Source organism: Zalophus californianus, chromosome 5, assembly GCF_009762305.2.
Source record: "Zalophus californianus isolate mZalCal1 chromosome 5, mZalCal1.pri.v2, whole genome shotgun sequence".
NCBI classification, from domain to species: domain Eukaryota; kingdom Metazoa; phylum Chordata; class Mammalia; order Carnivora; family Otariidae; genus Zalophus; species Zalophus californianus.
This window is the reverse complement of record NC_045599.1, coordinates 91,073,503-91,089,585: the sequence shown is the minus strand read 5'-3', so window position 1 is coordinate 91,089,585 and position 16,083 is coordinate 91,073,503. Positions and strand designations below refer to the sequence as shown.

Here is a 16,083-nt window from a genome sequence, read left to right as displayed (position 1 = left end):
CTTTCCGGGCATGAGGGTGGCAGTGGCTGGTGGCTGGTGGCTGGCAGCTGGGGGCTTGATTTCCTACCTCAAGCTCCCTGATGCCTGCTGGGAAGATTCTCCAGACAGGCTCGCTGCGGCCGGTGCCACGGTGCCAGGCCTAAGGACCCAGCAATAAATCATTAGCAGATTGGCCCACAGATCACTTCCCCTTTTGGGGCACTGCCTGGCGCTTCCCAGGAGGAAGAGATTTATCAGCGCTTGGCCTGCTTCCCCGCCCTCGCGCAATCACGGGCTTCCAGCAGGTCGGATGGAGTGGTTCCTCCTCCTCCAGATGCAGGGCTGGGTCTGAGGAGGTCCAAGAGAACCAGAGAAAGGGCCACGGGGCTCAGGAGACACAGGGAGAAAGCTTAGTCAGCACAGTCCCTGGTCATACCCGGGGTGGGGAGGGGCGGTACTGGAGGAAGGAGCAAGTCAGCCCTCTGGTCCCAACTGCACAGACCCCGGACAGCCCCCAAGGCCCTTCCACGCCTTCTGCTCAGCAGAGAGCAGGCTTGCCCATCATTTTCCCCATAACCGAAGGTTGGCCCCACTTTGATCTCTGTTCTCCCTTCGCAGTGCTCACACTGGGAAGGCGCCTTCGAGAAGCTATCCCAGGGCAATTTTCTACCTTTGAAGTCCCCGGAAAGCCCTGCCAAGAGCTGTTCTGGTGTGAGGAGGCTGCTGGGGCAGGCAGCCTGGTGCCGTTGCCTCACGGGGTGCCAGAACTAGAACATCAAGACATCAAAGAAAGAAGGTGGCAGCAGAGGGATGAGTAAGCTCAGTTCCAGGCTCTGCCTCGGCCCACAGGCCTTCTCCCGATCCTCCAACTGGTGGTGGAGCCGGATCAGGGAGCTTAGCCCAAAGAGCCTGGAGATCTGCCTGGAAGGAAGCCTGCGACACTTCTGGGGCATCATCCTGCTCTCCACACCTGGGGAAGAACACCGATCACTACAGAGCCAAAGCAGAGTCCAGTCCTGGCTCCAAGACTCCCTGGGCTGCTCGGTCTTCCACAGCTCCCCTCCCCTCTTGGGTCCCCAGTTTCTCCATCCTCCAGATGAGAAGGAGGGATTAGCCTTAGGATGGCCGGTTGGCAGGCCAGGAGGCACTACAGGGGTGTAAACATGTTTTCTTTGGCCCACACGAGTGTAAAAAATGTTTCTGAATTATTGTACATTTTGTCCAACTTGTAAAAATTAGGAGATTTGATACTAATTTGTACAGTTTGGGAATCCTTTGCAAAAAAATAGAAAATGTGGCAACGCTGGACCTGCTGTCCAATATGGCAGACATCGACAGGAGGGGAGTCATAGTTACCCCCTTTGCAAGAAACCTAAGTTCTGGCTGTTGACCGTTGCATTCAGCCTGATGCTTCGTGCCACGTGACCGTCTGAACACGGGGGCCCTGGACTAGAACATTTTATCTTATTTCAAGAGATGTGCCGCAGGAGCCCTCACCATGGGCCACGATGACCCGAAGGAAAGAAAAGTGAGGCAGGCTGACATGACATGCTTCCTCTCTCTTAACACTCACATTGTGTGTAGAGGTTTCCCAAGACTGTGTCACGGACTTCTTCTAACAGCATCATGTGGGGATGCTGGTTAAAATGCAGCAATGCCTGGGTTCCAATCCAAATCTGCTAAGTCAGACTGTCTGGGGGTGGAATCCGGAAATGTGCATTTTTCGCAAACTCCCCAGGGGATCTCTTACCACATGAAAGCCTTTGAAGCACGGGTGGAAAGGATAGTTGGTGGAGATCTGCAGCTGTGAGACCCCGAATCCAAAGCACTGGGAGGGGCCTCCAGAAAGGCAATCATTTAGGAGGCGCCCTCATATCCCAGGCACTGTACCAAGCCCTGTCCATCCGTCATTCCCTTTCATCCGCACAACAAGCCCTGAGCTGGTGCTATTATTATCCCCCTTTAACAGGTGGAGAAGGAGGTCAAGAAATGTGTATTAAATCACACGGCTAGGAGTGGCGGGGCTGGAATCCATACTTGGACCTGACTCCAAAGTTATTGCATAAGAACACAGCTGCTAATGTCTTCCCTGTCCAGCTGGGACCAAGAAGGGAGAGCAAACCGGGGGAGGGGGGCTATTTTTGCACTAACACGTAGTAGGCAAATCTGTGCAACTGTAAGTCAGGACAAGGTGGCGAACCTAGAGCACACCGTGTTCCAGAATCATCTCCACTAAGCACGTGTGCTGTAGCATGCCAGGGACTCACGGCTCTGGGGAGTTCCGCACAGTGCCATGTGACATCAAGTTTTGGCAAAATAATCTGTGATATCATGGTAGTAGCCGAGCGCTCGGCGCTGGCCTGTGGGTGGTTTTGAGCCGCTACTCTCCAGAGTCACAGAAGTTGAACCACGTGTCCAGAGAATCTGAAATCAGAAACTGGGATCCGTCAGCTTTTGCTACCGAACTCAAAGGTTTTGCTATTGCTGCTGCTGCTGTTTCTCAGGTCGTCTTGCTGTCATTGTGTCATGCACCTCTTTGCCACTGGCCCTTTCTCTCTGCCCCTGTCCAGGTCCACAGCATGTGGACCGCAAAAGTTGCTGACCCTTAGAAGAGCATCTTGATTCCAGTAAGATAGACAAACAACAGACAGACAGACAAATCTAGAGTCTTAAAAAGCTGAGCCAGAAGCCAGCCTGTTGACCAGCTCATCATTTGGAGCGGCAGCAGGAGGGGTGGGTGGTGAGCAGGGAATGGGCTTCATAGCTCTCCTGCATGGCAAAAATCAACACGGGTTCTCTCATCCCCAAATGTGCAGGATGACGTGGTACAGTGGTGAAGTGACCCCGAGGCTGGAATTGCGTCAATTTTGTTTTTCTCAAAGCTGTGCGGTTACCTAGTCTCTCTGACCATTCTAACTTAAACATTCTGTGGATCCAGTACCTGGCATACACTAGTGGAAGAAGCGGAAGGCAAGGAGGAAGAAAGAAATCAATCTGTGTACAAGGTATTTTTCAGAGACAAGAATGAGAGTGTCTTCTACCATTTCCCCTTTCTACCTCCAGGGATACCGCCTCTCTCCAGAGTATATACTCTGAATGGAATTGTTGATGATTTAATAAGCCCTGCCTCACTCTCCCATTGAAACACAATTTTTTTTTTTTTTTTTGGTCTGTGTTGTCACAAAAAAAGTAAGAAGAATAAGAATAAGAATTAGTCAAATAGGGCCTTAACATGAGTGTTTTTTAAAAGGACATGTAGACTATTAATTATAGTCAAATATACCTGTTGGCTTGGTGGCCAGATTTCCAGATAGGAGAAGGACAGGGAAATACCCATGGATTCCTCATCCCTGAAAGAAAGCTTTTGACGGTGGTACCCAGGAGTGTTCCAGCACCCAGCTTCCTCTCCAGGGAAGCTGGTGTTCACAGCTGCCCTAATCGGCAAGATTCATTTCTCATCGAGAGGAGCAAAGTTCAGAGGCCTTTCTCCTTGCCACTGGATAGGAGAGACACAAGTCATAGTTAAATCATGGCATTGCAAGGCCATGAAATAGCAGGAGTCATGGTTCTCAAGGAAATGAGTATGGAGCATTTTGCAGAATGTTCTAGAGGAATCGACCTCTCCTAGGAATACATGTCATTTTTGAGCAATTGTTGGATAGACCTTGGGGACTTTCTTCACACAGATGTCAGTTGGGGGCCTACCAACCTCTTCAAATGAAACTAAATTACCTTTGCAAACCCCAGTCCCAGAGCTGATGAAAATCTAGTTGTACCCCAGATTTTTTTTTAAGATTTTATTTATTTATTTATTTGACAGAGAGATAGAGAGAGGGCACAAGTAGGCAGAGTGGCAGGCAGAGAGAGAGGGAGAAGCAGGCTCTCCGCTGGGCAGGGAGCCCGATGCGGGGCTTGATCCCAAGACCCTGAGATCATGACCTGAGCCGAAGGCAGACGCTTAACCGTATGAGTCACCCAGGCGCCCCTAGTTCTACGCCAGATTTCTACTAACGCCCATGAACTGTGTCTGCTGCAAAATTCGTATGCTGAAATCCTCATTCTCAGTGTCTCAGAATGCGACCTTATTTGGGAACAGGGATGATGCAAAGTAATTAGGCCATACTGAAGCAGGGTGGACTCCTAATCCAACATGATAATCCAATATGACTGGTGTTCTTATTAAAAGGGGCAATTTGGAGACAGGTGCACACACTTAGGGAGGTGGCCTGTGAAGATGTAGACAGAGATTGGGGAGATACTTCTATAAGCCAAGGAATACCAAAACTTGTCCACAAGCCATCGGAAGCCAGGAGAAAGGCATGGAACAGACTGTCTCGCAGCCTCACATCGGAACCAACCCTGCTGACACCTTGATCCCAGATTTCCAGGCTCCAGAGCCATGAGACACTACACTCTGTTGTTCAGGCCATGTAGTTTGTGCTACTCTAGCAAACTACACCACCCACTCGACCCCTACTGAGGATTTGGGGTTCAGGGAGCTTTTGCCCCCAGGAACCATTGCCCCTGATACTCTCCTCCGTCAACTTCTCAGATCCTAAAGTGTCCTGGAAGCTCAAACTCTTTTTTACGTTTGTCGAAGTGCAGCTTCCCACCTCCTCTGAGGAGTTGGCACATAATGCCATCCAGATCCTCGAGAAAGAAAGCTTCTTCCCAAGCTCTTTTGAACAAACTTCTCCAGGCAAAGCTATTTTCTCCCTAATTGGCACAAACTATTAAGAAAATTAATTTTTTTCAGTCCCGTTACAACAAGAAGGACACCGGCCATATTCATCTTCTGTGGCTGCATAGCACATCGCCCCAAACTTAGCAGCTTAAAACAGCACTGCCGTGTGTTTCAGCCGGGTCCTCTGCAGAGGGCCTCACAAGGCTGCAGTTGAGGTGTCAGCGGGGCTGCAGTCTCATCTGCTGGCTTGCTGGGGAAGAACCTGCCTCCAAACTTGGGTTGTTGGCAGAATCATTTCCTTGTGATTGGAAAACTGGGGGCCTCGCTTCTTGCTGGCAGTTAGAGGCTGTCTGCGGTTCCCAGACACAGAGGTTTTCCAATATGGCTGCCAGCAAGGAACGCCTCATTCTAGAATGAGTCTGCTAACAAGATGGAATCTTACATAGTCCGATACAATCACAGGAGTGATGTCTCATCACCTTCGTCATATTCTACTGATTGAAGCTAACTCACAGGTCCTGTCCACACTCAAGGAGAGACGCTTACACAACGGTGTAAGGGAGGAAGGGAGCATGGGGAGCCACTTTAAGGTCTGTCTGCACACGATAATGTTTGAGACACCATTGGTTGTTTCCCAGCATCCGACCCAGCTCCCACCTCCAGGGGTGAGCCTGATGGGTCCAAAGATAACCTTTTGCCATGATTTGTTTGGAAGAGAGCATGTAACCCAACTCTGGCTACTATGATGTACAAAGTCTACCGAGCAACTTCTGTGGAGAATTTCCTTCCTCCTAAAATGGAACTAGGGAAAGCGATGGTCTCTTCTTCCTCAGGCTGTTGCAGTGTTTAGATAGAACCTCGGATCCGCAGCAACCATCTTGCTACCAGTCCGAGGCTGAAGCTAGCTCTACAGATGGCAGACTGGAAAGATAAAAAGAACCTGAGTCTCTGATGTCATCATTTGGCTGCTGAATCAACCATCTCTAGAGCCCACTCTAGATACCAGTTAGACCTCAAGTAGGTTTGCTGTTAATTGCAGCCAAACACATCTTGATACAATATGACTCTCCCAGGACAAAACAACATGGGCCCATGGTGCCATTTGCACAGAAAATCCTCAGGTCCATCAGTGAGTTATAGGTTAACCTGACTGAGTTTTTACTGAACGTTTTATGGGCAGAACCTGGAAAATAATGTCAATTCTCTACAGTGTGTAATTCATAGCTGCTGCGTGTAATCAGGCTTGGCCCCTGCTTCCAGGGAAAGTGCACTTTCGTGTCTGAGTTGAGCTGGATATTCTCCATTAATCCAAGGGCAGGATAGTCATTGCAACTACACTGGGAAATTTACTATATTGAGGGAGACAGGAAGGTAAAAAGTCATTAGCCCAGAATAATTCTTTGTTCTCAATTCTAAAAAAATAAAAAATAAAAAAAATAAAAAAAATTTTTAAAAGGTGGGGGGATGGTATAGCTGGGTGATGGTCATTAAGGAGGGCACTTGATGTAGTGAGCACTGGGTGTTCTATGCAACTGATGACTCACTAAATTCTACCCCTGAAACTAATAATACTGCATATGTTAACTAAATTGAATTTAAATTAAAATTTTTTTTAAGCTGGGGGAGAGAAACTAATGCTTCTTGAATGCCTACAGAGTACCCGCTATGTTCTGGGACCATAGACTTCCAGTTAATCCTGACAACACTAGACAAAGTTTATTTTGCTGATAAGGAATTGGAGGCTCAGAGATGACACCACACACATCAGCGAGGGCTTTCATTCAGCAAACATTCTTTGTTCCTTTCTGAATTCGCTGCTCTTTTAGACATGGTTAGCCCAGAATAGTTTATTCTGGTTTGCACTGCCAAGACTCGAGGTGGAGTGAGCGTGTTCCCCTCCACTGATGGCAACGAGATCTTGAGTCTCCCTACTGAGAATTTAAAATACAGCTCAGAGATCACGCCCAGGTGCTGTATCCCATTTGTAGTCATTAGCTCCACTTCACAGACAGGTTGATGGAGGGTCAGCAATGTTATGCCACCTTGTTCAAAGCCACTTAGCTCCTAGAGTCAGGTTGATCCAGGATGAATTCAAACTCTGTTCTCTTATTCCAGCTTGGAAACCTATATGCATGTATAGGTTTCCTCTACCAGAGTCCCTTTCTCTCTTCTGAAAGGTGGAAACAGAGCCCCTTTGGCAAATTCACCCCCAAGTGGCAGGAGGGCCACGTGCACGCCAGGATGGTGCTTCTACCCGGAGTGGATTAAACGCAGTGTGCTACATCCAGGCATTTCAGATTCTCAGGGAGGGTCCCAGAGAGCAAGGGGGAAACTGCTAATTGCTTGTTGGTTTAGGAGAAATGTTATCTCTGTAGGGTAATGTAAGGCCCTTGTGATGTCAGAAAATGCAAACTATGCAGTGCGGCCTGTTTACCATTTTGTCTTTGCATCAGTAAGCTGACAGCAAAATAGATTGCACAAGTGTTATAAAACTATTTGGCTCGAGTACCAGAAAGCATTTACTCTGCTTGCTTCCTGTGGTAATTCCAATTTATTTATTTAAATGTTTATTGAGGGTCTGGCTAAGCAAATTGTTGTGCGTGTTCCATGGTGAATTTCAGATGGATTCTCTGTGGGGACTTTTTTGTGGTTCTTGATATATCCTTGCTTTTTGCTGGGGGTGGGGGGTGTCTTTCGATCTTTACTTGGTTTAATAATTCATACACGCATATAGTAAAAAATTCACAGTTTTAAAATATCATGATGGGTAAATCTTCCTCTCTCCTCTGAGCCTCAGGCATCCAGTTTCCCTCCCCAGGGGCAACATCTGTGATCGGTTCCAAGCTGGTTTGTGCATATACAAATCTGTATTATCCTTTACACACACGCCTTGAGGAGCATACTATACATACTGTTCTGCCCTAGATTGTGTTATTTGTCTTTGAATAGCTACAATATAATTTGTTTAACCTGTTCCCAATTAATGGACATTTAGATCGTTTCCATATTTTTCTCAACATATGATCCTGCAACCAATAGTCTGGTCTTAGTGCCTTTGCTCATGTTTGTAAGTATATGTGCAGGAGGAATTTCTAGAATCACCGGGTCAAAGGACAGCACATTTTAATTTTAACAACTAGAACCCAGTGGACTTGCTAAGTGGTGATACACATGTTTTCCTTTCTCACCCAGCAGCAAGCATGCCTGTTTCCCTATAAACTTACCTGCACAGAGTCTTATCAGCCCTCAAATCTGCCAATCTGATCGGTGCAAAGGGCATCTCTTGTAGTTTCAATTGTGTTTTTCTCATTATGAGATTGAGCACCAGACTATCTCTTTAAAAGTCTTCTTTTGCTCTGGGTTTTAATCTTAAAATACCCTAAATCCTCTTAGAAGTAGGTAGGGTCAGATCTTAAATCTAGATGGATTTACATAATGGGTCTCAGAAAGGGATAGGAAAATAAGTCAGAGTGAGGGATCAAGCTTAATCAGGACTCCCCCTCGGGGGCCTAGCCCGGCCCTTCTCCCTGCCCCTTTGTAGGGTGTTTCTGAGCCGCTGCTGCCCCGCGTCCTACCCATGCCCCTCAGCTGCACCCGGTCTGGGCAGTCAGGCCTCGGGACCTCATCGGGCCCTGAAGCTCAGAGACCAGATCGCAGAAAGGGTGGTGGGCGCAGCCCAGAGTACCACGTCTTGAGCAAATGGGTCAGAGGGTCCCGCATCACAAAGCAATCGGTCCCTCCTGAATGCGGCACTAGGGTAGGCCTTCCCAGCGTGCCCTGGCCCGGTCTAACCATGTGGCCTCTCCACTTTGGGGGAGCATGGGCCCAATTTGGCAAGAAGACAAGTGACTGCTCCCTTTTGCATATTTTTCTAATCACGGCACCCTGTCTGGTATGCTCTTTCATTTGACCCTTTGCAACCAGCCAGTGATGTGGAGATTATTAGCTTGCCCTTTACAGATGAGGAAACAGAAACCCAGAGAGGTTCGGCAACCTGTGGAAGGCCACACAGCTAGTGAATGAGAGAGTTTAATTCAAACCCAGGCCTGTTTGACACCCGGGGGGGGGAGGGGGGCTCCGTGGCTACTTCCTGAGGGCTGGTCTTTACCCTAAGGCTCAGATGCTGGGGGAGGCTTCCTGGGCCACATGGGGGAGTCTGAACGACCAGCCTGGCCCTCAGAGAAACAAGAGTCAGTCCCCAGCCTGAACCTTCCCCTGGCCCAGGGTTTTCCACATGAAGTGCATCCCTGAGCTATAACAGTCCCCTGGAAAATGGGGATTCATGCTGGCATTTTAATTAGTGTAGAGCTAAAATTGGAATTCAGGCTGAGCTGACTCCAAATCTGGTGCTCCTTCTTCACTTCCCCCATTCCCCCAGGAAAGGAAGGAGCTCCCCTAGTAAATGAGAGTCGCTTCCCAAATGCGTGAACTATGCAACACCAGCCACTCTGCCTCTCTCCCCAAGAGAAAGGGGTCTCCTGCGAGGCCCCAGCCTTATCTGGGCAGAGAAAGTGAGTTTGAAGACCTCACACTCCATCTGGACTTTATCAGCTTCTTTCCTGGGTAGGATTACAGTAAACGATTATCTGCAGATCTGGAGCCAGCAGGAACTTTGAAGGCCTCAATTGCCAAGGGGGTGGTGAGCCGGGGGAGGGCCTGGAGACACAGAAGATGAAAAAGCAGCCCAGGCATCTTATCTTCCTCCTGAAATCAAACAGGCTGAGCCTGCGCAGGGAGAGAGAGTTACCCTGTCTGCGAGGCAGACAGTTCCCAGCCCTGGCCGGCCACCAAAGGATGAAGAGGGGGCCCCAGGAAGACCTTCCACTGTCCTCTCATCCTCTCTTCTGCCTTCTCTTAATTTTCTTTATTCATTTATTCACTCGGACTTCAGCCCATGAGTTAGCATAGCTAACTGAGCAAAATGCTTTGCATTCATCTTCCCATTTAATCCTCACAGAGACCCTGTGGGAGAGGCGCCAGAATTAGCCCCATTTTAGAGATGAGGACACTGAGACGCCCCCCCCCCCCAAGATGTTACGTAATTGGCCTAGGATCCCATGGCTAGTAAATGGCAGAGTGTAGATTTTCTTACAGCTTCGTGCATCCATTCCTCCATGTTTCCCTTATCCCTGTAGAATTTATTTACTCATTCGGTTTTCCATTTTCCCGTTAGTTGTTCATTTAAAAATTCCCTCTCCTCTTTGTTATGCATTATGTCTACCCCTTCCTTCCATCCTTCTGTCTCTTTTCCCTTCTATGACCATTTACTAAACACCTACTACATGCCTGGCCACCATGACATCAGGCCATGGCATTCCAGACAGATGGCTTCTGGGGAAGGAGATAGAGAGAGCACCTCATCCATGATAACCCCTTTCAGATAGGGCTGTTGGGTTGTACCTCCTGTGCCTGATTCATCCCACTGTTGACTTGATTCTACGCTTGGATAATCTGGGTCTGGAGACTTCTTGACCAAGCAAGTCTTGAGATTGACTTGCGTGAGGGAATCAAAATGGCCTAGGCATAAGGAGGCAACTTCTTGGGGTTTTAGGTACTGCATGAGGCTCTCCTTGTTCTTGCAGTTCTGACCTCCATTCCTTCAAGGAACATCCATGAGGATCGACCCCATCTACCCACCACCCAAGGTACCCACTTCCTTTCCTTTCCTCCAGTTATCTCTGCTGGCATGCCCCCCACCTCTAGACCATTCACTCCTAGAGGCAGGGATTTGGCATCAAAGCACCTGTGTTCAAAGCCTGGGTTCGATTACTTCCAAACCAGTCTTACTCACCAGTCCTCCAGCACCTGATACAGGGCTTGGCTGACTAAAATTCTCATACAGACAGACCTAAATGGAACTGGAGCATCATTGTCATAACTTTGTTCACTTACTCATTGTAAGTGAACAATGAGTGTCGTGTCAGTGTCGTGAGCACCACAGTACTTCATCCTCAGGTCACCTTCGTTTCTACTTGGGGAATCACCATTCCCCCTCTAGGTACGGTCGAGATGTTGTTGTCAGCCAAAGGGCTCACCTCTTGCCTCACGGTCTCAGGTACACAAGTGACCTTGGCTATGACGATCAAGTTCCCTCTCTCTGAACTTGGAATCTTAAGCCAAGTGACATTGAGAAAGGAAAACCAAAGAGACACTGGAAGCATATTCCTTCCCATCACTGATGAGGTTGTCCACCAACTCTGGCTTTCAGGACCCCCAAAGCACCCACACTTTCTGTCCTTTTCCAAGTCTACCTTCCCAACCACTTTATGAACTATTCAGCATCCTTGCAACACATGCCTTCTCTGCCTCAGTCAGTGAATGTCTGTTTCTGAGCTTGCAAAGAGCAAACCCGAAACGATGCCCCAGGGCACAGTTTCCAGTGTCAGCACTGGGGATGGGACCAGAAATGCCCACTTCACCTCCTCAACCTCCTTATTTTCTGGAATTCCTCTGACCTGTCCCCTTTCTGCCCCTGCAGCAATGTCTCCCACCTCTGTCTCACCACTAAGCTGCCTCAGGGTCTTTCATTCTCCTGCCTGTCTTCCTGTGAAGACTGGGAAGACTGGGATGATCGGCTGGCCCTCAGTGGGTGCTGCTCAATAGGTGCACGATGACTTGAATTGAACCTCACTGTAATCTGGATTTTCCCCGGATTAGGAATATTTATTTACCTTGATAACATTTAGAGAAAGTTTAAAAAAAAAAAAAAAAAAAGGACTTTGAAGAGATCTTCATATGGACTCTAAATTTCACTCATATTTTCCATGCCTGTGCCCCAAGTTTGATATTTCAGGCCTCATTACTGTCAGGAGTACTCAGCTTTGTACATCTATTTTCTTTTCTATCTCTGCATCTTCCTACCTGGTACTTACTGTGGAATTTGAAATGTTTCTGTGGTTGCAAACAAGAAGGGAAAAAAGCAATGCAATAAGAGAGGTTGGGTTGATTCAGATCTGATTGAGGAATGAGGCCATACAGAGGCACCTCTCACAAATCCTCATTTTCTACATGCCACGTGCTGTTTCTATGAGTACCGCATTATCTCATGAACCCTCGAAACAAGCCTGTAGTAAATCAGTTATCATCCCCATTTCACAGATTAGAAAACTGAGGTTTCAAGAGTCAATTGCCCAAGGATATCCTGCCAGTGGGAAAGTTTTAAACCCAAATGGTCCTTGCACACAGGCATGTCTAATGCAAGCAGAAGGCAGGGGAGATGAGAATAGGTAGGCAGACAGCCAATGAGATGTAAGAGGACCTCCAGTGTGCCAGGCCCAGCGTTAAATATTCTATTGACTTGACTTCATTTATGCCTCCCGGCAGCCCTATTTTACAGGTAAGGAAACTGGGCTTGAGGAGATGCAGAGGTTTGCCCAGGATCATACAGTGAGAAAATGAGTGGACTCAAACCCACACTCTGTCCTTTCCACGACTCTAGGACACTGCTCCCAATGGGACCCTCATTTTTAGAAGGATTTGAAAGATAGAGCCTTCTCCCCTGAAGTGTACCCTCCTCCTTCCTCATGCCTCTCTGTCCAGACTCCCAGTGAAGATTCACAGTCCTGCCCAGCCTGAAACCCATCAGGAGAATGTCAACTTAATCTGGCTCAAGGTTCACACAAGGTTTACAGAATCCTCAACAGGGACCAAACCCTCCAAAATTGAAGAGTGACTCATGAACATGCCCTCGAGGAGCTCACAAGTTCTGGGGGCAGAAGAAGAAACCCAGGTAAGTCTATGACTATGTAGAAAGTGCCGAGGGGCGCCTGGGTGGCTCAGTCGTTAAGCATCTGCCTTCGGCTCAGGTCATGATCCCAGGGTCCTGGAATCGAGCCCCGCATCAGGCTCCCTGCTCCGCAGGGAGCTTGCTTCTCCCTCTCCCACTCCCCCTGCTTGGGTTCCCTCTCTCTCTGTCTCTCTCTGTGTATCAAATAAATAAATAAAATCTTTAAAAAGAAAGAAAGAAAGAAAGTGCCGAGAGTGTCGAAGAGTGGGGGTGGGGGGCGTGTTAAGAGCCTGGGTTCTGGGGTCAGGACCAGGGGTGAGAATCTGTCCTGGCCCCATCCAGTGGGGGAATCTTGGTCAGAGCATTTCACCCCTCGGTGAAATGGAAATAATGAGGACAAATTTCCCAGATTGCTGGAGCCTTGAGTACAGACGTACCTGTAGCACCTGGCCCACAGGAAGTGCTGTCCGTGTTACAGAAGTACCATGACTGAGAGGAGGCTGGTGGCAGAAGCGGCTGCATCTTAGAGGACGTGGGTGTGAGCCGCAGCCAGAGGTGGGCGCCCGGGTAAGGCAGGGAGTAGTGACGTCTGGGGCAACGTTTCCAAATGAAGTACAGGAAAAGGAAACAATTGGCAAGTCAGGCTGGGACCATATTTTTGTGATCTCTGAGGACGGTTCCCAGGGGGCTGCATCTACCTGCCCAGAACCTGCTGGACTTCGGTCATGCGGGCTCCAGCGCCAACGTCAGATTGTCACATCCACACAGTACCTGCGAAATTATTTACTTACTATTTTTCTTTAAGATAAAGCCGTCTTTTTTCAAAAACACTAAATGACATCTATTCTAAAAGGAAATTTTTTATTTTATTTACTTATTTTAAAGAGAGAGAGCACATGCACGAGAGCAGGGGGAGGGGCAGAAGGAGAGGGAGAGACAGAGAATCCCAAGCAGACTCCCCACTGAGCGTGGAGCCCGGCGCAGGGCTCGATCCCATGACCCATGAGATCATGACCCAAGCGGAAATCACAAGTTGGATGCTCAACTGACTGAGCCACCCAGGCGCCCTGGAAATTTTTTTTTAATCACTGATGGAGATGGAAATCTAAGTGCCATAGGGAGAGACTAATTGTCAAAATAAACAATGTTCAAGTCTCACCAAACACTCTTGGCAACAGACCCTGAGCCGCTGTGCATTGGGTAAAAAGCTTGATTAGCCTCCTCACCTTTCTCAGACTGGCCTGCCCGATTCTGTGAGCTGTTTCTATCTGTGCTCCAGGAGGCAGTATGTCTATCTCCCTAATAGCTTCTCAAGCAATCACATTTTACTGGGTAAAAGAGCAAAGAATGGGCAGGACCTGGTGCTGATTCATAGCAAGATTCTAAACAACCCCAGGTTCTCTCTAAGTAGTCCAGACATCAACCTCCCTCCATTCTGCTCTCTGAAAGCCAGTTTCTAAGAACCACTCTATCCTCTTGTATTTCATTGTCTCCCACAGCACCATTCATTCATTCATTCACTCATTCATTCAACAGATATCCTTTGAGTGCCTACTATGTGCCAAGCCTTGTTCTAGGTAGTGACAGTACAACAGCGAACAAAGACCAGTGTGGTCTTTGTTCTACTTGGGAAGACAGGCAATAAACTCTGAATCAGGTAAATACATGAGATCGTGATGAGGTTAATGAGAAAGCAACATGGCGGCAGGGTCATGGTGACTTGACATGGAGGCAGGTGTCAACACTAGATAGGGTGGACAGCGATGGTGTCTCTGAGGAGATGACACATCGTGAGCTGAGACCTGGATGATAAGAGGGAACGAGCCAATGGAAAGTTCTGGAAGCAGAGCCTTTTTTGGTCCAACAGGGCTAGAAGATTTCTGTCAGAGGGAGCAGCAGGAAGGTGATGGTGCCCTGATAGAAGAAACAGTGAGAACAACAAAAGTGACAGAGGCTGGGAAACAGGAGGTCAGTGTTGGCTATATTCGATTTGTAATGTCAGTTAGACACTCAAACATATTCATGCTCTTCTCAACAAACCCATAAGGTAAGTATTATTAGGCTGCCCCAGCTTACAGACAGGAAAGGCTGAACCTCAGGATGGTTCCCAAAGAATAAGGGACAGAGCTGGGTGTGAATCTGTGATTTAGGATACACTCTCCCAGCTTCCCCAGGCTGCAGTGGTGGTCACAGACAGAGGCTGAGACTCTCACACCCAGATATAGCTTATTTACTCTACATAGATTTTGCAAAATTAATTTGAGCTGGTGATCAGTTCTTAAAGATAAGACTTCACCCCAAAATCTGGCTCTCTGGCTTCCGAAAATATTTGAAGAGCTGGTGATAGCAGGGCCATGTTTTTAATGGCAACAATGAGCTGGAGCAGTAGTTCTATCCCCTTTAGATCAGCATGGGCTCTCTGTTTTTCCACAGCCCCCACCTCTCCCTATTGCTTACTCCAGGACCCTTCATTCCTCTGCATTATAATCTTGGATTCTCTATGCTTTTGGCTTTGAGAACTCATCTCTCCATTAAGCAAGCAGGCGGACTCACGGAGCCCCGCAAGCAAGGGGTGACCAGCAGAATTAAGTTACAACTCCTTGCTAGAACACTCTCCTGCCATTCTGATACGATCATTTTGTGCAAACAGTAGGAAATGTTTATAAGAGCTGGGACAAGGCCGTGGTGAAGAGGTCAGGCCTGGAGTTCAACCCCAGCTGTAAGCCCTCATCGTGGGACTTCGGGCAAGTTCTCAAACCTCTGTCTCCTCATCCTCGAAGTGAATAAAAAGACAATACCTACTTTATAAGTCTGAGGAGAGGGGAAACATAGTAATCTAGGCAATGTGCTTGGCACACCGCTCCTTCCATGGTGAGTATCCCACGGCGGATGGCAGGAGTGATGATCCTTTTCACGTTACAAAGTAACAGAATGGCCTGTTTCGTGACTGTTCTTCCGAATGAAAAATGCTCCTTTAAGAAAGCTCGCTTTTCTCCACGTCCAGGTCACATGAAGCAACTTGGCCCCGACGCCGTGCTCTTCCACAAGGGTCTGAGCCCCAGAGGCCCATTTTGCGTCATCCCACCCAGCGTTCCAGATCTTTCTCTTCACCTCAGTCTCACCGCCCTGAAATCCAGCACTTTCTGGTTCCACGTCTGAGGCCAGGCGGCACTGGGAACAAGAGTCTGCATCCCATTTGCATGACATGAGCGCAGTCGGGATTTTTATTCTTTCTCTGGGTGTGTGTAAGTTCGTGCTCTGCACAAAAGAACCACTCAGCATTGCTTTTTCAAGCCGAGCTTTAAAAGGCTTATTTGCCATGACATCCAGCACTTGTAATTTGAGGTCATACCCCGAGGAAGAATTGCTAAATCTGTGTAAAATGTCTCTGACTCCTTTTCTTACAGATTCTGTCAGATTATCTCTTTAAGAATTCTAAACCTATTTTGTTTGAGGTGGTTTTAGGCTAATGTACATTCCCCAACCATTTCTTTGTCGTTGAAAATAAAGCAATTGAGAGAGTTCCCCATCGAATGAGACACTTTGTAAGAGCGCTGTATGAAAGACAACTCCCTCTCTTCTAAGGAGTAGCTTGGAGAGAGAGAGGAAAAAACGTTTATCGTGTTTAAGTTATTCGGACAAGAACGAGAAGCATCGACTGAGGTTCTGTGTGAGCCACAGGTTGCTCCCATGT

General features: G+C 48.0%; 1 long non-coding RNA gene across 2 annotated transcripts; it reads left to right on the top strand.

Annotated features, from left to right (window-relative positions):
* Positions 1–5,165: 5,165 nt before the first annotated feature.
* On the top strand, positions 5,166–15,878 carry LOC113911151. 2 transcript variants are annotated; one of them, XR_003516626.1, is made up of 5 exons: positions 5,166–5,253; positions 10,246–10,308; positions 12,203–12,392; positions 14,257–14,357; positions 15,394–15,878. It is a non-coding gene; the product is annotated as an uncharacterized LOC113911151 (long non-coding RNA). The 2 variants fall into 2 exon arrangements; XR_003516745.1 differs by lacking the exon at positions 10,246–10,308.
* Positions 15,879–16,083: the final 205 nt, after the last annotated feature.